The following is a 27,179-nucleotide window of genomic DNA, read 5'->3' on the forward strand; positions in this document are numbered from 1 at the left end:
AGGGAGGCGTCACTGTAGATGACAAACTCTTTGCCAGATTCGAGTTGCACTAGAATTGGGGCTTTAGTCAAATAAGTTTTCAGTTAATCGAAACTTTTTTGACATTTCTCCGACCATTCGAACCTTACGTCCTTTTGGAGTAGCTTTGTCATTGGCGTGACTATCGTTAAGAAACCTTTTATAAATCGTCGGTAATAATCGGCCAGCCCCAAAAAGCTCCGAACCTCAGTAATATTTCTCGGAGGCTTGAGTTAAGTATGGTTGAAATTTTGTTGAATTCGACTCGAATGCCGTGCAGATATCACATGCCCCAAGAAGCTAACCTCTCTTAACCGAACTCACACTTTGAACTTAGCATATAATTGCTTATCCGTAGAATTTGCAAAGACTAACCTCGGTGTTACGCATGTTGGTCTCATTTCTTGAATAGTCCAAGATGTGTCATCAATGAACACGACTACGAACCGATCCAAATATGGTGCGAAGATCCGATTCATTAAATCCATAAATACCGCAGGGCATTAGTAAGTCCAAAGCGGCATCACTAGGAACTCATAGTGACCATATCTCGCTCGAAGGCGGTCTTGGTACGTCAGAATCTCGAATTCATGAATCGATAATAGCACGATCTCAAATCTATTTTCGAGAACACCGAGGCTCCCTTCAGTTGATCGAACAAGTCATCAATACGCGGTAACGGATATTTGTTCTTTATCGTCGCTTTATTAAACTGCACAACCTCATGGTCCCATCTTTCTTTTTCACAAATAACACTGGCGCACCTCAAGGCGAAAAAATCGGGCGAGCGAAACCTCTATCCACCAATTCTTGCAACTAAGCTTTCAATTCCTTTAATTCCGTTGGTGTCATACGATACGGAGCTATCGAAATTGGAGTGGTACCTACCAATTCGATGTCAAACTCTATCTCTCGAACAGGTGGTAATCCCGATAATTCTTCAGAGAAAACGGACGGTATTCACAAATTACTGGCACAGATTCGGGTTTCTTTTTTGACTCCTTGTTATCGAGCACATACGCAAGGTACGTTTCGCACCCTTTTCTTACATATTTCTGGGCCAACATTGCTGATATTACAGTTGGCAACCCCTTTAAGTCCGTAGACTCAGCCCGATTTATCTCGTTATTTGCGCACCTCAACTCGATAGTCTTGCTTTTGCAATTTATAACGGCATCGTGCATGGTCAACCAATCCAAGCCAAGAATAACGTCGAATTCATCGAACGGCAAATGCATCAAGTTCGCCGGAAAACAAGAACCTCATAATACTAGGGGACTTTTCTTGTACACTTTGTTGACAAGCACGTAATGACTCAAGGGGTTTGACACCCGAATTACAAACTCAGTAGACTCAATAGGCAAAGTCTTACTGGATGCTAAGGTTTCACATATATAAGAATGAGTAGAATTAGGGTCAATAAAATTCATCACATTAGTATCGAAAAGAGTGGAAGTACCGGTAATAACATTTGGTGAGCTAGCATCTTCGCGTGCGCGTATGGCATAAGTCCTAGCAGGAGCACGAGCCTCGGGCCTTGTTGTAGCATCTCTCGACCTCTCTCGACCGCCACTAGCATTGCCGCATTTGGGATGGCCTACCTCGGCAAATGGTAGCACCGGGTTTCCATTTTGACTTATATTTTGTTCAAGCAACCTCGGCGATCCTTGATAAAGTGGTCACCGATCCACACTTATAGCGAGAGCGATCACGGAACCTCTGACTCCCGAATGCCATTTGCCACAATGCAGACACTCCTCTCTCTCTACGATCATTTCCACCATGGCGATCAAGTGACTCGTGTGGTCAGGGGTCGATCGCGATCTCGTCTAGAAAAGCCGGCGCCTCTAGATCGGCTTATATAATCTCGAAATCTCTTGATACTGTTGAAGAGACTTTCCGAGGACCTTTTAAAATTCTCCGGCCCCACATCAACTTTTGTTTCTCCTTTCTAAGTTGGGCTTTACAAGCTCGCTCAACAAGTACTCTGAACTCTCGTATTTCGAGAATGCCAACGAACATCCTTATATCATCATTCAACCCATCCTCGAAGCGTTACACATAATAGCTTCAGACGAAATGCATTCTCGCGCGTACCGGCTAAGCCTTACAAATTTTCGTTATATCTTGTTGACATTTGGTCGATGAATCTCTGACTGATATACTTTTTTCAAAAATCGGTTTGAAAGAACTCCCAAGTCACTTGCTCTTTAGTCACCACAGAAGTCAGAGTACTCCAATAGTAGGCGGAATCGCGTAGCAAGGAGATGGTACACTTTAAGCACTCATCGGGTGTACAAGATAGCTCATCGAGCACCTGGATAGTGTTGTCCAACCAAAATTTAGCTCGCTCGGCATTGTCATCATCCGTAGCTTTAAATTCAGTGGCCTCATGTTTTCGAATCCTGTCGACTGGGGGCTTACTTGACCTTATTTGGTTAGTTCGGAGGTATTGTAGGTCTTGGGGTTGCATTTGTCGGGAATGGAGGTTGAGGAACGATCGTGTTAGTTCGAATGTATTGGTTAAACCAATCATTCATCACACTATAAAAGGCTTGCCTAGCCTCATCATTCGGATTGATGGCCATAGGTTAAGAGTCTGCCGCCATTGTCCCTTGCGCGGAGCAAAGCGCCACACTCTCCACATCATCGCCTATTGCTCGGTTGGGATCGGGATCCATTGCTATAAACAAACACAAAGTCAAATTGTCAGAAATCACCACACTATCAATTCATCATTTAATAGCATGTATAGCTAGACCCCAAACACATCACGGTAGTCTTAGAATCGACTAAATCGTAGCTCTGATACCAATAAAATTGTAACACCTCGAACCCGAGAATATCGCCGGTGTCGGACGCGAGGGGTTAACGAGCTAAATTCTCTTAAAGCACCGACCAATTTGGCATTTCGAGACGGGTTGAAAAAGCTGCGTCCTTGTCGCTTTAAAAATCATATCTCGAGTTTCAAAACTCAAAACCGATTTAAATAAATTTTCCACGAATTTAGACTCATATATCCTTCCATTGATTTATTTCTAGAATTTTTGGTCAGAGCCAATTAGTACAGTTTATTAGTTAAAGTCACCCATGTTACGAGGATCGATTGCTCCGACCTTCGCGCTACAACTTGAATATCTCTCATGCAGGGCTTTAATACTCCTGCCGTTTGTTTCTAATGAAACTAGACTAAAATAGAATCTGCACATATAAGGCATGACTTCTAATTCTTTACGGATAATTTATAGTAAATTCTTAAAGTCATGACGGGGACCCGTAAATCGTTACGCCCTGTCTCACAATAACTTTAATATCTCTTAACATGTAACTTCTATGACCGTTTCGTTTCTTCCATATGAAAGTAGACTCATCAAGGTTCAATTACATAACTTATTCACTATTATTTAATACCATTCCTACAAATTTTGGTGATTTTTCAAAACCACACCACTGCTGCTGCCAGCATCTATTTTCAAGGTAACCTTTACCTATTTCATGATTTTCACGATTCAATTGGCCCTTTTTGCATACATAGCATAAAGTGTGATCATGATTAACTATTCCAATGGCTAATCTTTTCAAAACAAATCCATTCCCCATAATGATCATCATAGAAACGATTATAGAATCATACTAAAAACGTATATAAGCCATTTTCGCATGGCTATCCAAGCTTACACAAAACCGAAAGGTACATACATGACCTTCAACAATAGGGTAGTCCTATACATGCCATTTCAAAGTTCAACCAAAATTATACCAAAATGGAGGCTTTGATAGTGTAGATGACTTCGACTTTAATGATCCCGAATTTGATCGCTAACGAGCAAAATCTATAAAATAGAGAGCCAAAGCAACGGGGTAAGCATTTTTATGCTTAGTAAGTCAAGCAATAAAATGAGCTTTAACTAAAGCATTACATTCACATAGCCAAATGAATCATTTCATTAATACACATTCACATAATCATACTTACTTCACACTTCATCATTATATACTTTCACAAGATATCAATCAATTCAAAAGCTGAAAACTCGTTAGTCGATTGAGCGAATGTTACTCAAATATATCGACTTTTCCAATGCACATATAAACATACCTTATCCTTTGGGCTTTTCGAGCGTACTAATTAAATTTATTACAAAGAACTAACGCTCACCTCCATTCAAGCTTCTTGAATCTGACCGGATATAACCACATGCAAGAATGCCTTGGTATTAGCGAATTTAACAACTTCATACGAATGCCTTGGTCTTAGCGGATTTAACAATTCATACGAATGCCTTGGTCTTAGCTCGGATGTAGTCACTAGCACAATTGCCTTGGTCTTAACAGGATATAATTACCAAACATAAATGTCTTAACCGGATATCATTCAATTGCTCATGCACACACATACATCAATAATCATTACACATCCATGTTTCATTTTCGTTACTAAGGCTCAAACACAAATATATCACTAGCATAATCGCCTTCGGGATTTAGCCCGGGTATCATTCAAATACTCATATATACATAATTCAATAATCATTACACATCCATATTTCATTTCACATAATTCGAGTAGGGTCATTTCTTGAGGACTTACCTCGGATGTTGTCGAACGGCTTCAACGGCTATTCGATCACTTTTTTCTTCCCTTTATCGGATTTAGCTCCCCTTTGCTCTTGAGTTTAATCTTGATGCAAGTTTAGCTAAATCTTTTTCTAGATCTCTTCTAAACCAAAAATGGAGCAAAATCCTATCTTCTTCCTTAGTATGTTCGGCCAAAAAGGAGAGAACAAAGATAAACAATTTTTTTTTTCTTTCACTTGCACCGCAATGGGGGAAAGGATGCTACACTCACATTTTTTTTTGTTTCTCTTCCCACATCTAATTATTTTATCATTTAATACATCATGCATTAACAAAACATGTCATAACATGCTTTCTTTGCCCATAATTTCTTGCCATGGCCGGCCACTACCTATAAAAAGGGGAATTTGACATGCAAGTCCATTGTTTTGCATGCATGCTTTAATTAGTCATCACACATTTCTCTATCGTACTTTCAAAATTCACTATTAAGTCCCTTCTAGTGAAATTCACCTTTATAACACTAAATCAATCATAAAAAAATGTCACATGAACACACACATATTATAGGCATCAAAATAAATTTTAAATTATTTTTATGCTTTGGTTTTGTGGTCTCGAAACTACATTTCGACTAGGGTCAATTTTGGGCTGTCACACAACTAGTTGAAGCTTTGGAGCAAATGCCCAATTATATAGCACCCTTAATCCGTATCCATTGCCAGAATAAGGTTTTAGAGCATTACCAAGTAATCGTAATCTTGTTATTCATTTTAAACATTTCAAAAATCATAAAATGATTCATCATTAACAAGCATGGAGTCTTTTATTAAGCCTTTGAGAGTTTGAAGTTAGTTTAGAAATGATTTGAGACTAAATCGAGAACATTTGAAAATTTTAGGAAAAAGCTAGAAATATTTTAATTGCAGGGTTCAAACGGCCGTGTGGTCAAGCCTTGTGACTCACACAGCCAAGTCACACACTTATGTGTCTGGTCGTGTAGGCATTTGAAGTAGGGACACATGGCCATGTCCTCACCCGTGTAATTCTCTGACTTGGGTCACATGGCCAAGCCATATGCCCATGTGCCTGTGTACCTTTTAAAATGACCTCGGACGCCCATATGCTTGCCGTGTGTCTCACACGACCAAGTCACAAGCTCATGTGTCTAGCTGTGTAGACCTAAAATATGCCTTAAGCAATAATTTTACCATTGGCAACATGTTTGGACATTAAAAAATTCAAAAATCATTCATCTATATAACCTATTCAAAACACGATCAAACACATTCAAAATATGTTAAACCAATCATTCTAGGTGCCTAACCAATGTAACCTCACTGGTACCACATTTATATCATCAAATCATATCATAAAAGCATCATTCAAATCCAAATTATAAACATACCAAATTCAATTCATTTTTTCATAAGCACTTAAACATCAACTTAAATTCACATGCATATACCAAGCTTTGGTTCAATTTACCATGCCATACTATGGCTTCAAACACAAACACATATTTATATATATATATACTAAACCAACATTACACTTATAACCTTATTTATAGTCTATCCACAAAATAACTATCATTTAGACATTTTAGGTACATGCCGACACAAAAGATAAACATCACTACATTTGAGTTCGGGATCGTTGTTGGATGCTGAATCGACGTTCAAAAGAGAAGTACTTAATATGCGCATGGAAAAAATAAAACCATACGCTAAGTAAAATTCAGTGATATTTTTATAATCTGAATATTTAAAGAGATTACAAATGTATAATTGAAATATAAACAAATATTAATATTTAAAAATCACAACTATCATATACCAAATCTTTGAGTTCATACATAATAGCATATCATTTCATACTATCTTCAACTTACACATGCTATCATATTTCATTTGTTTCACAAATATCCAAATTCTCGTACTTGCTATTTAAATAGCTTTTCATAATTTGATTCACATTTCATTTAAACAATGGCATTATCCATTCCATACCCACTTCATGAGTACATAACTCATGAATATCATTTAATCACAACATATCTCATTTTCATGTTTCAAATCACTATCCCATTTTCAATTCTTATACAATATCATCCAATATCATTCATAGTACTATTTTATTTAATTATCCTTATTAACACGACTCAGACCTGGACGATACACGGATCCAACCAACACACCAGTTTAGTACCTAGTGCCTCATCAGATAAATTTGAAATAATAACTACGCCCAGCGCTCTATAAATTTGACACCAATGTCTCATCGATTAAACCGAAGTAAATTGGCAACTACAGCCTCATTGACTCGAAGTCGAAGAAATCCCTAAACTCTTCCTATCCTATGGCATGCCATCTATATGACTTAACCTGATACAGTTAATAGGATTTAATTTCACATTTCAAAAATAACCAATATCTAATATGAAATTTTCATTTAATCACATATACACATGAATATTCATTTCAATTAAAATAATCAATACATGCATAATATATATACCAATTCAATCCATTTCAATCAACTTTAATTCAATTCAATATCAAAGTGTCAAATACTCACCTCAACCAGCTACTATATGCATTAAATCAAAATAAAACAATTAGTAACTAGGTTTGAATTATAGAAATACAAACTGTGAATTCTGAATTTTTCAACATCGATTTTATCTTTCCCCTTTTTAGTCGAGGATTCTGGTATGATATTAGCTACGGAATTAAAATAATTAAAATTCATCAATACAACACAAATCAATTTCATATTGAATATTTAAATTTTTACTCAATATTTGCCTAAATTTCAATTTACTCCCTAAATCGATACTAATTTTTATTCTTCATATTTAATCTTATATTTTTATACTAATTTCACTTTAAGCTAAATTTAGCTCCTTATTTTTAAATTAAGCCACTAAATTTTGAATTTTTCACAATTTATAGTCTCTATTACTCAAAATTTTCAATTTATTCTACAATTTAATCATTTTTCATTTGTAGCTTAAAAATCTATCAATTTAATCTCTAATACTTAAACTATTCAACAAAAATATTAATAATTGCTTAAATTTCGACATGGGTCGGGTTGCCCTAGATACCGAGATTCCAAAAGCATAAAAATTACAAGAAAAGGGACTAAATTGACTAACCAATTAAATTTTGAACCCTAGAAGTCTATAGGTCGTGCGTCTTTCTCCTTTCTTCTCTTTTTCTTTTTCTTTCTTTTCTTTCTAATTTGTGTGTTCCATTTTTTTATTTCTTTTTTTTATTATACTTTAATTTATTATTATAATATAATACATATATATACATTTACTTAATTATTGAGATTTCTTAATATTATAACATTTTTTATAACATAGGTATAATTAATACATTGGCCCTTTAATTAATTTTTAATCTATAATTCAACTTTCACCCTATCATAATTTAGTCGTTATACCTAATTACCTTTAATTCAAGTAAATTCGCTTAATCGAAACCTAATTAACTACACAACTAGCTTAGTAAATATTTATTAAAAATATTTACGAGTTTGATTTATAGGAACAGAGTTTTAAGAATGCACTTTTCGACACCTCTGACTATTAACAAATTATGTCAATTTATGAAAGATATATTGTCAAAAAAGCACAAATTGAGAGAATTTGAGACTATTACTCTCACTGACGGATGCACAACAATATTGACAAATAAATTTATCTTCAAAGTAAAAGGACCTAGGGAGTTTCACTATCCCATGTTCAATTGGAAATCATTATGTTGGTAAAACGTTATGTGATCTAGGGCGAGAATAAATCTAATGCCCATATATATTTTCAGGAAGCTAGGAATTGGAAAAGTGAGACCTATTACGGTTACGTTGCAACTAGTTGACCGATCCTACGCGTATCCAGAAGGTAAAATTGAAGATGTGCTGGTAAGAGTAGATAAATTTATCCTTCCTATAGATTTTCTAGAGACTATCGTAAAAGATCAACGGGTAAAGCTTCGTTCTCGGCTGTAAAGAAATTCAGGGAGAACACTAGCAAGTCGAGGACGACTGCGGGAATTTCCATCAGAGCACGACCATCGATCGACTCGAGCTACTTGGTAGCTAGTGAGGCAATAATCGCCAAGAGAAACTGAATGCCCCCAATGTGGAAGACGACACATAGGTGAATGTTGGGGTAAGACTACTAACAGGGCCTGTTACAGATGCGGATCAAAGGACCACTTCATTAGAGATTGCACGGGGTTTGATGAGAAGAATAGGATGCAAGATGCAAGACACGGTGGAATGATGACTAGAGGTAGACCACGAGAATTTCAAGAGGTAAGGGTGGTAGTCGAGAGGGCCTCGATACAATTGTTCGATCTGAGACCCGTACTCTGCTAGGGCATATGCCATCCGCACGAGAGGAAGCATCCTCCCCGATGTTATCATCGGTATTTTCACTCTTTTGACACTAATGTAATTGCATTAATCGACCACGGCTCTACTCATTCTTATGTATGTGAGACTTTAGCATCCAAAGAAGACTTTGCCTATTGAGTCTCTTGAGTTCGTAATTGAGTGTCAAATTCCTTGGGTCAATATGCGCTTGTTGACAAAGTGTGTAAAGAGATGCCCTCTAATGATCCGAGAATCCTGTTTTTCGGCTGATTTGATGCTTTTACCATTTGATAAATTAGATGTTATTCTTGGTATGGACTGGTTGACCGTATATGACGCAGTGGTGAGTTGCAAAAGAAAAACCATTAATTTGAGGTGCAAATAACGAGATAAACCGAGTGGAGTCTACGGACTTAAAGAGGTTGCCAGCTGTAATATCATCAATGTTGGCTCAGAAATATGTAAGAAAGGGGTGCGAAGTGTACCTTGCGTATGTATTTGGTGATAAAAAGTTAGAAAAGAAACCCGAATCTGTGCCGGTGGTTAGTGAATACCTGGACTTTTTTCCCGAAGAATTATCGGGTTTACCACCTATTCGGGAGGTAGAGTTTGGTATTGAGCTTGTACATGAGACTGCCTATTTCGATAGCTCCGTATCGTATGGCGCCAACCGAGCTAAAAGAGTTGAAAGCTCAGTTGCAAGAATTGACGGATAGAGGTTTCGCTCGACCCAGTTTTTCACCTTGGGGTGCACCAGTATTGTTTGTGAAAAAGGACGGAACCATGAGATTGTGCATCGACTATCGTCAGCTGAATAAAGCGACAATAAAGAATAAATATCTGTTACCGCGTATTGATGATTTGTTTGATCAAGTAAAGGGAGCCTCAGTGTTTTCAAAGATAGATTTGAGATCGGGTTATTATCAGTTGCGGATTCGAGATTCGGATATACCCAAAACTACTTTCAGAACGAGATACGGCCACTACGAGTTCTTAGTGATGCCGTTTGGGCTCACTAATGCCCTTGCGGTATTTATGGATTTAATGAATCGAATCTTCAGACAGTATTTGGACCGGTTCGTAGTTGTGTTTATTGATGACATCTTGGTTTATTCAAGAGATGAGATCGAACACGCTGAGCACCTGAGGTTAGTGTTGCAAATTTTACGGGATAAGCAGTTATATGCTAAGTTCAGTAAGTGTGAGTCTTGGGTCATGTGGTATCCGCATCGGGTATTCGAGTGGACCCGAGCAAATTTTCACCATACTTAACTGGAAGCCTCAGAAATATTACGAGGTTCGGAGCTTTTGGGACTTCTTGGCTACTACCGACGGTTCGTGAAAGGTTTCTCGACGATAGCTACGAATGACGGCTACTTCAAAAGATGTTAAGTTGAATGGACGGAAAAATGTCGAAAAGTTTTGATCAACTGAAAACCTATTTGACTGAAGCTCCAATTTTAGTGCAGCCCGAATCAGGCAAGGAATTTATCATTTATAGTGACGCCTCCCTACTTGGGTTGGGTTACGTATTGATGCAAGAAGGTCGAGTGGTGGCCTACGCGTCGAGATAATTAAAGCCACATAGAAAAACTACCCGACCCATGACCTTGAATTAGCAGCCATAGTGTTTGCCTTGAAAATATGGCGACATTACTTGTTTGGAGAGAGGTGTCACATTTATTCGGACCACAAGAGTCTTAAATATTTAATGACTTAAAGAGATCTAAATTTGCGACAGACGTTGGCTTAAGTTGTTGAAAGACTATGAATTTGTCATTGATTATCACCCGGGGAGGGCTAACGTGGTGGCCGATGCTTTGAGTCGTGAAGCACTATTTGCCTTGAGAGCGATGGATGCTTACCTATCCATTTCGCCCGATGAGGTGCTAGTAGTTGAATTAAAGGCCAAACCATTATAGATTCATCAAATACTTGAATCCCAGAAAGTCGACGCTGAATTGGTTGCTAAACGAGCTGAATGTGCCTCGAATGAGGAATCAGAATTTCGGATTGACAACAATGATTGTTTGACATTCAGGGGTCGATTATGTGTTCCAAGAAATTCGGAACTTACTTCGATGATTTTGAACGAGGCTCATAGTGGCCGAATGTCTATCCACCCATGTAGTACTAAAATGTACAACGATCTGAAACGTCAATTTTGGTGGCCGAGTATGAAACGAGACATTTCTGAATTTGTTTCAAGGTGTTTGATATGTCAACAAGTAAAAGCGGAACATCAAGTGCCATCGGGATTATTTCAGCCAATCATGATACCCGAATGGAAATGGGATCGAGTGACAATGGACTTTGTATCTGGGTTACCTTTGACTCAGAGTAAGAAAGACTCGGTCTGGGTTATTGTTGATAAATTGACCAAGTCTGCTCATTTTATCCTTGTCCGTACGGATTTTTCGCTCGATAAATTGGCAGAATTATACATCTCTCAAATTGTTCGATTGCATGGGGTGCCTATTTCTATCGTGTCGGATAAAGACTCAAGATTTACATCGCAATTTTAGAGGAAGTTACAAGAAGCGTTGGGTACTAAGATGCATTTTAGCACCGCATTCCATCCCCAAACTGACGGCCAATCTGAACGAATAATTCAGATACTCGAGGATATGTTGAGATGTTGCGTCTTAGAGTTTTGTGGTTCATGGGAAAGATATTTGCCTTTGATTGAATTCGCTTACAACAATAGTTTTCAAACAAGCATTAAGATGGCACTTTACGAGGCTTTATACGGTCGTAAATGCCGTACCCTATTATTTTAGACTGAACTTAGCGAAAGCAAAATCTTTGGGGTTGATTTGATTAAGGATGCTGAGCAGAAAGTTCGAGTAATTCGTGAAAGTTTTGAAAGTTGCTTCGGATCGCCAGAAGTCGTACGCGGATTCAAAATGAAGAGATATTGAGTATCAGGTGGGAGACAGTGTTTCTTAAGGTATCGCATTGGAAAAAGATTTTCGGGAATTGGTTAGTGAAAGTGTTATGGCTCAAACACGGAATAGAAGAAGCTACTTGGGAACCTGAGAACTCTATGAAAGAATGATACCCAAACTTATTTACCGGTAAAATTTTCGGGGACGAAAATTTCTTAAGTGGGAGAGAGTTGTGACAGCCCTAAATTGACCCTAGTCGGAAAGTGGTTTCGGGACCACTAAACCGAGTCATAAAAATAATTGTCATAGTTGATGCTCATTATATGTACATATGCATGTGTGAAAATTTCATGTTTGGATTTTGTTAATTGTAAGTGAATTTTATAAAATAGGACTTATGTGAGAAAATTTAGAAATGTGCTAGGCAAATGTAGGGTGGCCTATAAGTGCATGTTGTGAAAATGGTGGGTTTGCATGTCAATTTACCCAAATTTAAGCATGATGACCGGCCATGCTATGGGTGGAAACATGTTGCAAACATGTTGGGTTAGTGGTTATGTTAGAAAGAATAAAAAAAAAAAGAAAAATATGATGAAAACAAAAGGAAAAAAAAAAGTGTCCATCCTTTCACATTTTTTTTGCTTGGCCGAATGTTCTAAGAAGAAGGGGGGGAGGAGCTTGAGAAAATCAGCCATGGGAGTTTGCTAGACTAAGGTATGTTTGATGTTGTCCATGAGATTTATGCATGTTTTAGTTGTTAGCCGAGTTCTACTTAGCCAATGGTTTAAATCTTTGCTATGAGATGGAGATGATATTCGGCCATGGGTGTTGTCTTCTTGTTTGATGTTTGATGTTTGATGTTGTGGTGATGAGGCATGAAGATGAGTTAAGTTTCGGCTAAGGTAGGTTTGTGTTGATGTCATTTGCATGCTAAGTGTGAAGCTTTGTAATGATGCATGTGTATGGTACTCTTGATGTTGTGAATGGAAGTAGAGGAAAGGTAAAAGAAAATTTAGGTAGAAATGTGGATTTATAGGATGTTACAAGTATATGTAAAGCCATGCTAGGTTAGGAAAAATTCGGTCAAGTGTTCATGAGAAGAAATTTTGTGTTAGGTGAATTAAAGATGATAGTATAGTTGATATCATATATATATATATATGTATGCATATCCGGCTATCAATTAAGAGCATAGGTGATGATGAGTCTAAGCTTTGTACATTCGGCCATATATATATATGCATGTGTGATTGGATTATTGATAGTAGGGCAATAGCATATGGCTATTAGCCGAATAGCTAAAAGCACGAGGCAGCAAGATAAAAATTTTACCATACCGTTCCGTATGTCATAAAATCATTAAAATATGAATACAAATATATGTAGCAAAGGGGTTGAATGAGTTAATTTATTTGTTTAAGCTCAAGATCCTAAAGTAGAGGCGTCCAACAAGGGAAAATCGAAGGTCATCGAGTAGCCGACTTGGAATTAATTTACCCAACACAAATAAGTCACTAAGCGAATATTTTGTATCGATTTAAATAGACATGATGTCTATGTAATTATGCCGAATGAAATGATAAATTTATATACATGTATGTATGTGGTGATGAAAGTATTGAATGAAAAGAAAAGAGGTGAGATGTATTGAGTTGTGGATTTGGCACTAAGTGTGCGGGTATAAATATTTATGATCATGAGATTGCACTAAGTGTGCGGGTTTTAAATTTATACAAAGACTAAGTATGCGAGTTTGATTATATAGCACTAGGTGTGCGAGTTGATTTTATAGCACTAAGTGTGCGGACTCACTATATGTTTTTGAATCACTATTGACACCGAGTGTGCGACATTATTAAGTTGATCACGGACAATGGATCGAGTAAGTACCTTGAGTTCATGGCTAATAGGCGCTATGTTTATATTTGGAGTTGAGCTTGGTAAGTTTCGAACCTATGTGACAATTTTAATTGAGGTCACGTACATGAGAATTATCGTGGAATAAGTGAAAGGCCATTTAGTTGTATGATTGTAACGAAAACAAAATGATATATAAAAACGCCTCAAATATCCTATTGATTAGTATATGGAATGTGAATGTGTAACTTGGTGTGAGATTGAACCGAAAGGTCTAAGGAACTATGGTATAGTTCGGTTTGGATGAATTAATTAGCATCGTTCCATTTTGTTTCCTCTTATGATAATGTTATTAATGGATGGTAGTGCATTGCTTATGACTTAATGAGTTATGTACTCATTTGGTGCTTATTGTTGCTTATTTAGGTTCTTGATTCATTTTGTGTACCCGGGACCGTCATCAAAGTCATCACACCGGCTAGCAACTTTTGGTATTTTCTTCTTAGATCGTCTAAGAGAACATTTCGGCATGTATAGGCTATTATGTTTTGTTTGAACTTGGTATGTAAAACTTTGGATAGCCATGCGAAAATGGCTTATATACGTTTTGAGCATAATGTTATAGTCATCTTGAATGTATGTTCATTAAGAAGCATGGAAATTTTGGTAACGGTTAGCCATAGGAATGGTCATTCATGATCACTTTTGGTATATGTATGACAAATTCTAGTTGATCCATGGAGGATCATGAAATAGGTACTGATTGCCTTAAAATAGATCTTGACAAAGAAGAAGTGATGTAGATTTGAAAAATCACTAAAAATAGTAGCAATAGAATTAAATAGTGAATAAATTATGTGAATGAACCTTGATGAATCTATTTTCATAGGAAAGCAAGAAAATGATCATGTGAACAGTATATTAAGAGAAATTTAAGTTTTTGTGAGACAGGGCCAGAACGGTTTCTGGATTCCCTCTTCCGACTTTGGAAATTCATGGTAAATTAACCAGAGATAATTAGAAGTCATGCCATATATGCATAGATTTTTTTAGTCTAGTTTCTATAAAACAAAGCGGCACCGATGATTGAAGCCACATGACAGGAGATATCCAAGTCGTAATGCGCAAAGGTCGGGGTAGTCGAGCCTCAAACAGGGAGGCTTTAACTAATAAAGCTGTACAAATGGGCCCGACAAAAATTCTAGAAAAAAATTGTAGATGCAAATATGAGTCAAGTTTCAGGAAAAAATCACTAAACCGATTTTCGAGTTGTGGAGCGCAAGATATGATTTTTAAGATGACAGTGACGTGACTTGCCACCTGCCTGAAAAATTTTAAATAGACTGTGAAATTAATTAAGTCTGTATGCACCTTGTGTTTGACTCCGGCAACGGTCTTGGGCACGGGGTGTTACAATCACCAGATATTGCCACAGAAATTCTAATGGTGAAGAAGACTTACTTGAGTAGCGTGATAAGTAAGTTTTGAGGAGTTCAGAGAATTTTTGGCTATCAAGAAGATGGTGGATAGACTAGGGAAGAAGTTTGAACTATTGGATTTATCAAATCGACCTTTTGACCCACTTAAACCCTCTATAGAGGAACCCCCTACACTGGAGTTAAAACATTTGTAGCAGCATTTGAAGTATGAATATTTGGGCGACAATAGTACTTTTTTAATAGTAATTTCTTTAGAGCTGACACCCAAGCAAGAGGTAAGGTTGTTAGAAGTTCTTAGGTGATTTAAGAGGCCATTGGTATGGACCCTGTATTCTACATGCATAAGATTTTGTTGGAGGATTGCCCTAGCAATTCCATTGAACAGTAGTGAAGACTATTCGATCATGAAAGAAGTTATCAAGAAAGAGATTATTAATTGGCTTGATGCTGGCTTCATTTACCAATTTCAGACAGCTCATGGGTGAGTCCTGTGTAATGTGTACCCAAGAAAGGTGTCACAATGGTAAATAATGATAGCAATGAGCTCATACCAACTCGCATTGTCACGAGATGGAGTGTATATGTATGTATTACCGCAAGGTTAATAAGGCAACAAGGAAGGATCATTTTCTCCTACCATTCATTGATCAAAAGTTGGATAGGTTAGCTAGGAAAGCTTTTTACTATTTTTTGGATGGTTATTCAAGATATAATCAGACTGTCATAGCCTCTAATGACCAAGAGAGGACAACTTTCATATGTCCATATGGTACTTTCACGTTTAGATTGATGTCGATAGGGTTATGTAATGCCCCGGTAACGTTTCAATGTTGTATGATGGCCATATTCTCTAGCATGGTGGAAAACGTTCTTGAAGCCTTTATGGATGACTTTTCTGTGTTTGGTAATGATTTTGAATATTGCTTAAAAAATTTGGAATTGGTTTTGGGCCATTGTGAAGAAATGTAATTTGTTTTAAATTAGGAGAATGCCACTTCATGGTTCGTGAAGGAATTGTCCTGGGCAAAGGATATCATAGAGAAGAATTGGAATGGACGGAGCAAAATTTTAAGTGAGAGAGAAATTATCACCTCCCAATAGTGTCAAAGGTATTAGAAGTTTTTTAGGTCATGCAGGTTTTTATAGAAGATTTATTAAGAATTTTTCGAAAATATCTAAACCCTTGTGCACTTTGTTGGAGCAAAATATACCTTTCTATTTTGATGAATAGTGTTTTGTAGCCTTTAAAAAGTTAAATAAAAAACTCATAACAACACCAATTGTAGTAGCTCCGGATTGGATACTACCTTTTGAACTCATGTGTGACACGAACGACTATGTTGTGGGAGCTATGTTGGGGCAAAGGAAAGAAAATATACTGCGAGCAATATACTATGCTAGCAGTACTTTATCAGAACTGCAACCTAACTACACTACCATTAGAAAGAAAATTAATGGTTGTGATGTTCGCATTCGATAAGTTTCATTCATATCTAGTTTGTATAAAGGTCATACTCTACACAAATCACTTTGCTATTAAGTATCTAATAAGCAAGAAAGATACTAAGCCTAGGTTGATTAGGTGGATATTGTTGATGCAGGAGTTTAACTTTGAAATTAGAGATCAGAAAGGGACTGAGAATCAAGTGGTTGATCACTTGCCGAAAATAGAATCTGGAAGTGAAGGTAGTCATGATACACTTATTAAAGAAGAATTCCCAGATGAACATCTGTTAATTGCCACGACATTACCTTGGTATATTGACATAGTGAACTATTTAATAAGTGATGTGTTGCCACCCGATTTGAATAATGAAAGAAGACAAAATTTTTTTCATGATGCCAAGTACTATTATTGGGATAAACTTTTCTTGTTTAAAGATTATGCTAATCAAATAATTAGGAAATGTATCCCTGATAATGAAATACATAGCATTCTACAACATTTTCATTCAACTCCATACAGAGGACATTTTGGAGGGATGAGGATTGCTGCCAAAGTACTTCAGTCAGGATTTTATTGGCCAAGTTTATTTGAGAATGTTCATGAATTCTATTAGTCTTGCGAACGTTGTCAAAGAACATGGAATCTATCTAAGAGACATGAAATGACATTGCAAAGTATACTAGAGATTGAGTTGTTTGATGTATAGGAAATAGACTTTATGGGTTCATTTCTACTGTCAGTGGACAAGGTGTACATACTATTAGCAATGGACTATGTCTCTAAGTGGTTCAAGATTGTTCTTCTTCCTACCAATGATGTAAGGTCAATAATGAAATTTTTACACAAGAAAATTTTTACAAGATTTGGTACATCTAGAGCCATTATTAGTGATGAGGGGTTTCATTTTGATTGCAAATTGGTAGTCAATGCTTTGCACCGGTATGAGGTGAAACATAAGACTGCCATAACATATCACCCCTAAACAAATAGACAAGCTAAAATTTCAAACAAAAAAATTACTTTTTTTTTGAAAAAGTGGTGAATCCTACACATAAGGTCTGGTCTACTAAGTTGGATAAAGCTTTGTGGGCGTATCGTATTGCAAACAAAACTCTGTTGGGGATGTCACCTTTTAAGCTTATCTATGGCAAGCCATGTCACCTTCCTATTCAACTTGAACACAAAGCATTTTGGGCTATTAAGAAGCTGAACATGGAGTGGGTCGCTGCTGGCCATAAAAGAAGGTTAGAATTGAATGAAATATAGGAGTTCCGAGCACAAGCATATGAGAATGCTAGGTTGTACAAGGAAAAGACCAAGTGTTGGCACGATAATAGAATCATGTTGTGACAATTTGAACCTGGACAATAGGTGTTGTTAATTAACTCTAGGCTCAAATTGTATCTAAGTAAATTTAAGTCTCGTTGGTCTAGTCCTTTTGAAGTAGCCCAATTGTATCCTCATGGAGTTGTTAATACCAAGGACTTGAAAACAAGATTCACATTTAAAGTTAATAGGCAACGCCCATGTGAATCGAGACAAACACTATATTGATCTCCGAGATGTTTGAGGGAACAATTTCTTTTATCTTCTTTTTTTTCAATTGCTTTACTTAATTTTATTTTTAGTATTTATTTACTATTGTTTTCATTTATGCTTTTATTTTTGAAAAAAAATTCTATGCTTTTCAGAGGCAGAATAAAAATGTAACTGAGCAGTTGTGATATTCAGAGTAGTTTGCTATAGCATTGAGACGAACTGGGTAGTGGACAATGTGAGGTTGACCAGGGAGATAAGTCTAAGGGGAGATATGTTTTCTTTTTTTGGCCAATTTTGTTATTGGACGAGCCCTTAGAAAGGAAGTTAAACTTTTTGGGATTAGGGCACTTCACATTTTCCCCCCAAAATCCTCTTATTTTTCTTTTGTCCTCCTCTACACCTCGCAAACTCCCTAGCATGTTTCAATTTTGTTGAACTGTCATCACTATCCCCTTATTTTTCTCTCCTCAATTACACACATTCTCCATGATTTCTTCCATCTTTCTTCAATGGATCACTTCAAAATTGCCAAATCATCAAGGGTTTGTGCTACTCAGCCAAAGACATTCTTTAACGCTATCGTAGCCACAAGATACAATACCAATATTGTAAAGCAGGCTTTCTATTTTGAGCAAGGGTTCTTGTATAAAGATGAACCATACGTGGGATACGACAAATCTATATCTTCAATAGTAGAAAAACATGGGTGGAATATGTTTTGCTTGCACCTTGGAGATGTTTTAGGAAAAATTGTTCGAGAGTTTTATGCCCATGAAAACTCTTTATATTCCCATTTTATCTACATAAGACGTACGTATGTTCCTTTTGATTAAGACCATATTAATGCACAGTTTGGTCTTGTAAGTATACAGGACGAACACTTTGCTGAAAGTATTACTGTTGAGGGGTTGAACCAGACATTAGAGGATCTATGTATTGAGGGCACACGATGGACTATTTCTAGCCAGAATGTTATATTGTCCTGAGGGCTTTGTTTTGAAAGAACGAAAGCTTTTGCTACACTCCATTATAAAAGGGAGAAAGGTGAATAACGGGAGGATCATTTTTTAAGAAGTACATAGGTGCTTTGAGAAGAATGCCGATAGCTTAAATTTTCCCTCACTTATTACTACCATATGTTAAACTGCCCAAGTCCATCTCAATGAGGAGGATATTACCCCTAACAAGGGTGGGCTGACTAGGACCTTTTTAGCCAACGTCCAAGGCACAGATGCTACCAACGCAACTCAACATAGCCATGCCACCATCGCCTCTGTCGTGCATACTCCCGCGACAGAATCTCTAGTTTTTTGTAGCTCTCTTCAACAACGAATGTAACAACCCGGTTTTAGCTATATCAGAACAGTGATTTTGGGACCACAAATCCGATGTTAAAAAATTATTATAAAATTATTTTGTGTTTATAGTATGTGATTATATATGTGTGAAAATTAAGTGAGCTAATTTTATTGTTTAACGGCTCAATTTGATAAAAGAACTAAATCAAGTAAATTGTAAAAGTTGCATTCTATATGATAAAAGTGTCTATTTGCTATGGCTTATTAAATGTGAATTCCTTACGTTGTAATTAGCCTTTGATAAGTTTAATGGACATAAATGGCCTAATGTTTGATGATTAAATGGTTTAATAACCAACAGTAAAAATGTAAACTACGTATTAATGTATTATTAATAAAACAAAAACATAAAAATATGGTTTCATTCATCTCTCTTCAACCGAATAACAAAAGAAGAAGAAGCCATTGAATCTTTCTAACATTCGGACATTGCATGATTACATAGGCAAGTCCATTTTGCTCGATTTTTGATGATTTTTATGTTTTTGTAATCGTTACTTTGGGTACTAGCTAGCCCATGCTTCAATATTTGAAAGTGTTGATGATTTTGAAAGTCTCCATTGATGAATGCTTGAGTTCTTGAATGTTTGATGATGAAAAATGAGTATTTGTTGATAGATTATCATGTTTTGTAAAGTGATTTTTTAGTGAAATTACATAAAAAGGACTAATTTATGAAAAGTGTAAAATGTGTGGTTAAATGTGTGAAATATTGATAAATATGGGCTGATATGAAGCCTATAGATATCCGACTAGCTTGGGTTTAGTTGAAATTGTTGTAAATTATGTTTTTATGAAATAGGGACTAAATTATGAAAATGTGAAATTATAGGGGTTAATGTGTAAAATGACCCAAATTGTGTGTTTTGGATGAAATCTAATGAATTGAGGAGTAAAAGAGTTAATTTTGAATTTATATAGATCGAGAAAGAAAGGAATCAGATTTAGATCAGGGAAAGTCGAAGTTATCGATTTAATTGATTCGATTAATCAATTTTGAGCACGAGGTAAGTTCGTACATGATAAATGAAATTACAATTATGTTTTAATGCTTTAATAATTAATAAATTGTATATATGTGACTACGATTGCATACGAAGATAAATCGATTATGTTTGGTACTTAATGTGCGTTTCAAAATAGTTTCGGCTATAAATAGAACTTAGTGTGCAAATTGGAATAGCTTCAGCTATATGAGACACTAAGTGTATGATACCAAGATAGCTTTGGTTTAATGTAATGGCACTAAATGTGTAATATCGTTATAGCTTCGGCTAATCATTTATGCACTAAGTGTGCGAGTTCTTTGAGCATTGAAAGATTTTAGAACAATTTAAGGTGTTGAACAAAGAGGTGAGAATGAAATAAATAAATACGGGAAAGTATAGGTACGTATGATACCTATGTGGTAGTTGATACTATGTGTATGAAGCTTGATGAATTTGTATATTTATGATAAAGAGTCATGGATTAGATTTGAATGATAATAGGAGAACTACTAAGTGTTTATTTATTTATGATTTGTATATTATGAACTGTTGAGTATATTTGGTACGAACTTACTAAGCTAAGAAGCTTATTGTGTGATATTTGTCTTTGTTTTATAGAGTATCAAAGCTAGCTCAGACATCGGGGATCATCAAGAACCATAATCACACTATCGAATCAACTCGTTGGTACTTTTGAAGCTTTGTATATATGGTATATGGCATGTATAGGCTAGTGTTATTTTAGTATGTTTTGAGTCATGATATCAGCCATGAGATTTGGCTTGTAAATGTAGTATGTATAATTATGTGTTTGGTAAATGATATATGTGATGTATATAATGCTTTATGAGTTGTTTTGGTCTATTTTGAATGTGGAATTGAGTAGTTAAAATGGTTGATAATCGATGGTATAGTATGTGTGTGAATTTGGTATGTTTTGGGCTGCCTATAAGTGTATGAAAATGGTTTTAAATTGGTTGCAATGTGAGCATGAGATTAGGGTGGCAAATTGGCTTTGCAAATGGCCTATTTTTGTCCACACAGGCGTGTGTCTCAGCCGTGTGCGACACACGGCTATGTTACACGGTCGTGTGTCCCCTAGCCTAGCCTACAATATTAAGTTAGTCTCGAGCAAGGCTTAGATACACGAGCATGTCTGATGACCGTGTGAGGTACACAGCCTTGGCATATTACGGCCAATTCGAAGGGTTCACGGGCTAGAGACACGGGCTTGTGGTTGGTCGTGTGACCTAAGGCAGTAACCCCTCCAGTTTTCCCACGGCCAAGGCTCACGAGTGTCTCCAACCGTGTGGTGCAAGTCAATATATATGCTCTGTTTTCACACAGCTTAGGACACGGGCGTGTCCGGTAGTCGTGTAAGGCACATGGCCTGCTTACACGGGTGACCTATGAATGTAAAATTTTTCTAAGCGTTGGGAAATTTTTATATGTGATCGGTTTAGTCTCGAACCACTCTTAAGCATGTTTTAAGGTCTTATAGAACCTTATTAAGGACATTGTGAATGGATTTTGATTATGAATGTATAAATGTATTTGAATGAGATGAATTGTCCGGTAATGCCTTGTAACCCAATTTAGGTGTCGATACAGGTTAGGGGTGTTACATTTAATTGGTATCAGAGCTACGGTTTAGTTGATTCTAAGACTAACATAGCAAGTGAGAGTCTAGCTATACATGCTATATATATAAACTGTGATAGTGTGATGTTTCCTAATAGTTAGAATGTGTTTTTATATAGTAAATGGATCCTGAACGACCAATAGTCGATGATGTTGAAAGTAATGCACCTGCTCCAGCTCAAGAGGTAGCGCCAGCCAATTTTAGGCCTATTTTTAGCAATTAGGGAGCAGAGGTTAAGTAAGTCTTCTTCCAAATGATGAGTGAGTGATTCACAAAATTCGTACGAACGAATCTGGCTGCTCAACAACCTCCACCCCTGCTTGTTCCTCAACAAGTCCCAATTGTACTACAAGTGATAGATCTGATTCAATTGAGTACGCCGCCAGTGGATAAGATACGTAAACACGGGGCCGAAGAGTTTCGGGCTATAGTTGATGAAGATGCTGAGAGGGTTGAGTTCTAGCTAGAGAACATGATCAGAGTATTTGATGAATTGTCTTGTACTCCGGAAAAATGTATCAAATGTGTTGTATCTTTGCTTAGAGATAATGCATATCATTGGTGAAAAACGTTGACATCGGTGGTTCCTAGAGAACGGGTTACCTGGAATTCTTTCAGATTGAGTTTCGAAAAAAGTACATAAGCCAGAGATTTCTCGATCAGAAACATAAAGAGTTTCTAGAATTGAAACAGGGCCGAATGACTGTCACTGAGCATGAAAGAGAATTCGTACGGTTAAGCAACTATGCCAGGGAATATGTGTCAAATGAGGAGATCATGTGTAAAAGATTTGTTGATGGGTTGAATGAAGATATAAAGCTATTAGTTGGGATACTTGAACTGAAAGAATTTGTAGTATTGGTTGAGAAGGCTTGTAAAGCCAAAGATCTCAACAAAGAAAAGAGAAAAGCTGATTCAGAGGCAAGAGATTTGAGGAAGAGATCAATGAATAAATTTTATCATTCTTCATCAAAGAAATTTAGGGATTATTTTAACCGATCGATGGCTTCAGTGGGATATCAGAATAGAGATCATGGAAAGTAATACACCAACTCTAAAGCTCAAGCGATATCGGTATCGAGTGTTGGTAACAGAAAAGATGTTAAGCTCGAGTGTCAACAATGTGGAAGACGGCATTATGGAGATTGTTGGGGAAAAAGTAATAATAGAACTTGTTACAGTTGTGGTTCACGAGATCACTTTATTAAAGATTGTCCAAGGTTAGCTAAAAAAGATAATGTTCAGAACACAAGGCCGAGTAACACTGTAACTAGAGGTAGACCACCTAGAAATTCAGGAAATATGAGCGGTGGTAGAGGTGTGACACAAGACAATGCTGCGAGATCTGATGCCAGAGCACTTACACAAGCCTATGCTATTCACGCTCGCGAAGAAGCGTCATCTCTAGTTATTATTACCGGTACTTTTTTGAGATGTCAGAATAATAAGATTATTCAAATTGAGTCAGATGATTTGAATGGTTTGCCAACAGCAATTTCTTTGATGTTAGCTTAGAAATATGTGAAAAAGGGTTGTGAAGCTTATTTTGCTTATGTGTTTGATACAAAAGTGACTGAAAAGAAGATTGAATCAGTGCCAGTTGTGTGTGAGTATCTACATGTGTTTTCTAAAGAGTTATCGAGTTTACCACTGATCCGAGAGATTGAGTTTAGCATTGAGTTAATGTCAGGTACAACGCCGATATTGATAGCTCCGTACAGAATGGCATCGACAAAGTTAAAAGAATTAAAACCTTAGTTGCAAGAATTAACTGATAGAGGATTTGCATGACCGATTTTCTCGCCCTGGGGCGTTCCTGTATTGTTTGTGAAAAAGAAAGACGGTACTATGAGAATGTGTATAGATTATAGATAGCTCAACAAAGTGATGGTCAAGAAAAAATATCCTCTACCACAAATTGACAATTTGTTTGATCAATTGAAAGGGGCTACTGTGTTTTCAAAAATAGATTTGAGATCGGGTTATTACCAATTATGAGTTAAAGACTCTGATGTGCCAAATATTGCATTTAGAACAAGGTATGGTCATTATGAATCTTTGGTTATGCTTTTGGACTAACGAATGCACCTATTATCTTTATGGACTTAATGAAATAGATTTTCAGATTGTACCTAGATCAATTTGTTGTTGTGTTCATTGATGATATATTGATATATTCGAGAGATGAAATTGAGCATGTCGAGCATTTGAGAACCGTATTGCAGACTCTGCGTGATAAATAGTTATATGCAAAGTTTAGTAAATGTGAATTCTGGTTGTGTGAGGTTGGTTTTTTAGGGCATATTGTGTTAGTATTGGGTATTCGAGTTGATTCGAGCAAGATTTTTATGATTATGGATTGGAAGCCTCCGAGAAATGTTTCTAAAGCCCGTAGTCTTCTGGGACTAGCAGGTTATTATAGACGATTGGTGAAAGGCTTTTCGATGATTACAACTCTGTTGACGAGATTGTTTCAAAAAAGATGTAAAGTTTGAATGGTCCAAGAAATGTCAGAAAAGTTTTGATCAGCTGAAGGTTATTTTTACTGAAGCTCTAGTGTTAGTACAATCAAAATCAGGTAAAGAATTTGCAATCTATAGTGATACATCATTGAGTGGTCTAGCTGTGTTTTGATGCAGGAAGACAAAGTTATAGGTTATGCCTCGAGACAGTTGAAGCCGCATGAAAAGAATTACCCGACACACTATTTGGAATTAGCAGCCATTGTATTTGCATTGAAGATTTGGCGCCATTATCTGTTTGGTGAGAAATACCATGTTTATTCAGATCATAAGAGTTTGAAATATCTGATGACTCAGAAAGATTTGAATTTGCGACAGCGGAGATGGCTAGAATTGTTAAAAGATTACAAGTTAATAATTGACTACCATCTGGGAAAAGCGAATGTTGTTGTTGATGCTTTAAGCCGAAAATCCATGTTTGCTCTACGTGCAATGAATACTCAGTTGGCTTGCTTTGATGATGGCTCGATTGTAGCAGAGTTGAAAGTAAGACTGTTGATTTTACAGCAGATTTGTGAAGCTCAGAAAGTTGATAATGAAATGTTAGCAAAACGAGCTCAATGTGATTTAAACCTTGATTTAGAGTTTCAAGTTGATTTAGATAATTGTTTAAGATTTAGAGGTCGAATATGTGTTCCAATAAATTCAGAGTTGATTCAGATGATTTTGAACAAAGCACTTAGTAGTTGTCTATCTGTTCATCTGGGAAGCACGAAAATGTATAACAATTTGAAACAGCTCTATTGGTGGCATGGTATGAAATGTGATATTTTAGAATTTGTTTCAAAATGTTTAATTTGTCAGCAAGTCAAGGCTGAGCATTAGGTATCGTCTAGTTTATTACGGTAGATTATGATTCCTGAGTAGAAATGGGATAGAGTGACTATAGATTTTGTATCGGGATTACCCCTATCTCCTAGTAAGAAAGATGCAATCTGGGTTGTTGTGGATCGATTGACAAAATCAGCTCATTTTATTCCTATACGTACAGATTATTCGTTAGCTGAGTTGTATATCTCCTAGGTTGTGAGATTACACGGAATACCTATTTCTATTGTTTCGGATAGAGATCCGAGGTTCACATCGAGGTTCTGAAAGAAATTGAAAGATGCACTGAGAACAAAACTACATTTTAGTACTGTTTTTCACCCACAAACGGATGGTCAATCTGAACGGGTTATACAAATACTCGAGGATATGTTGAGATTTTGTGTTCTTGAGTTCGAAGGTACATGGGACAAATATTTGCCTTTAATTGAATTTGCTTATAATAATAGTTTTTAATCGAGTATAAAAATGGCACCGTACGAAGCTTTATATTGTTGGAAGTGTAAAAAACCATTGTATTGGACTAAGCTAAGTGAGAATAAGATTCACGGGGTTGATATGATCAGAGAGACTGAAGAGAAAGTAAAAGTAATCCATGAAAAAGCAGCTTCGGATCGTCAAAAATCGTATGCAGATTTAAAAAGAAAAGATATTGAGTTTCAGATCGGAGATAAAGTGTTTTTGAAAGTATCCCCGTGGAAGAAAATATTTCGGTTCGGTCGTAAAGGCAAGTTAAGTTCGAGATTCATCGGGTTGAACGTATTAGGCTGATTGCTTATAGATTGTTGTTGCCACCTGAGTTACAAAGGATTCATAATGTATTTCATGTGTCGATGCTACGAAGATACGGATCAGATCCTTTGTATGTAATTTCCCCGAATGAGGTTGAAATTCAGCCTGATATATCTTATGATGAAGAGTCGGTACAGATTTTAGCTCTTGAGATCAAAGAGTTAAGAAATAAAAGAATAGCATAAAAGTATTGCGGCATCGATACGAGGTTGAAGAAGCTACGTAGGAACTCAAACATGCTATGAGAAAGCAATATCCAAACCTATTCACTGGTAAGATTTTCGGGGACGAAAATCCCTAAGGGGGGAGAGTTGTAACAACCTAGTTTTAGCTAAATCAGAATAGTGGTTTTGGGACCACAAATCCGATCCTAGAAAATTATTTTAATATTATTTTGTGTTTATAGCATGTGAATATGTATGTGTGAAAATTTGGTGAGTTAATTTTATTGTTTAACAACTCAATTTGATAAAAGGACTAAATTGCGTAAATTGCAAAAGCTACATTGTGACAGCCCTAATTTGACCCTAGTCGGAAAGTGGTTTCGGGACCACAAAATCGAATTATAAAAATAATTAACCGTTATATTCTATGCTTATTATATGTGTAAATGCATTTGTGAAAGTCTCATGCTTTGATTTTGTCATTTGTATGTGAAATTTTTAAATAGGACTTATGTGAGACATTTGTGAAATGTGATAGGTAAATTTTAAAGTGATCTATTAATGCATGATGTCAAAAAGGTGGACTTGCATGTCAAATTACCCATTTTTGGATAGTGGCCGGCCATGATATTGATTAATATATATATTATATGTATTTTTATATTAACATTTTTATTTACAAAATGAATTAAAGAATAAAGAGTAATGAAATATTGGGTTAGTGGGAGG

General features: G+C 36.4%; 1 long non-coding RNA gene across 4 annotated transcripts in view; it reads left to right on the forward strand.

Annotated features, from left to right (window-relative positions):
* LOC108466995 (uncharacterized) overlaps positions 1-21,404 on the forward strand; it is a 32,618-nt gene extending 11,214 nt beyond the window's left edge. For 2 of the 4 annotated variants that reach the window (XR_008277972.1, XR_008277966.1), the window contains exon 3: positions 21,121-21,404. This is a non-coding gene — a long non-coding RNA (uncharacterized LOC108466995). Of the gene's footprint in view, positions 1-8,432; positions 8,530-8,618; positions 8,634-14,156; positions 14,383-21,120 lie in introns of those variants that run through there. The other 2 variants (XR_008277978.1, XR_008277984.1) reach the window with 2 other exon arrangements.
* Positions 21,405-27,179: the final 5,775 nt, after the last annotated feature.

The sequence above is a fragment of the Gossypium arboreum genome, chromosome 2 (genome assembly GCF_025698485.1).
Source record: "Gossypium arboreum isolate Shixiya-1 chromosome 2, ASM2569848v2, whole genome shotgun sequence".
NCBI classification, from domain to species: Eukaryota; Viridiplantae; Streptophyta; class Magnoliopsida; order Malvales; family Malvaceae; genus Gossypium; species Gossypium arboreum.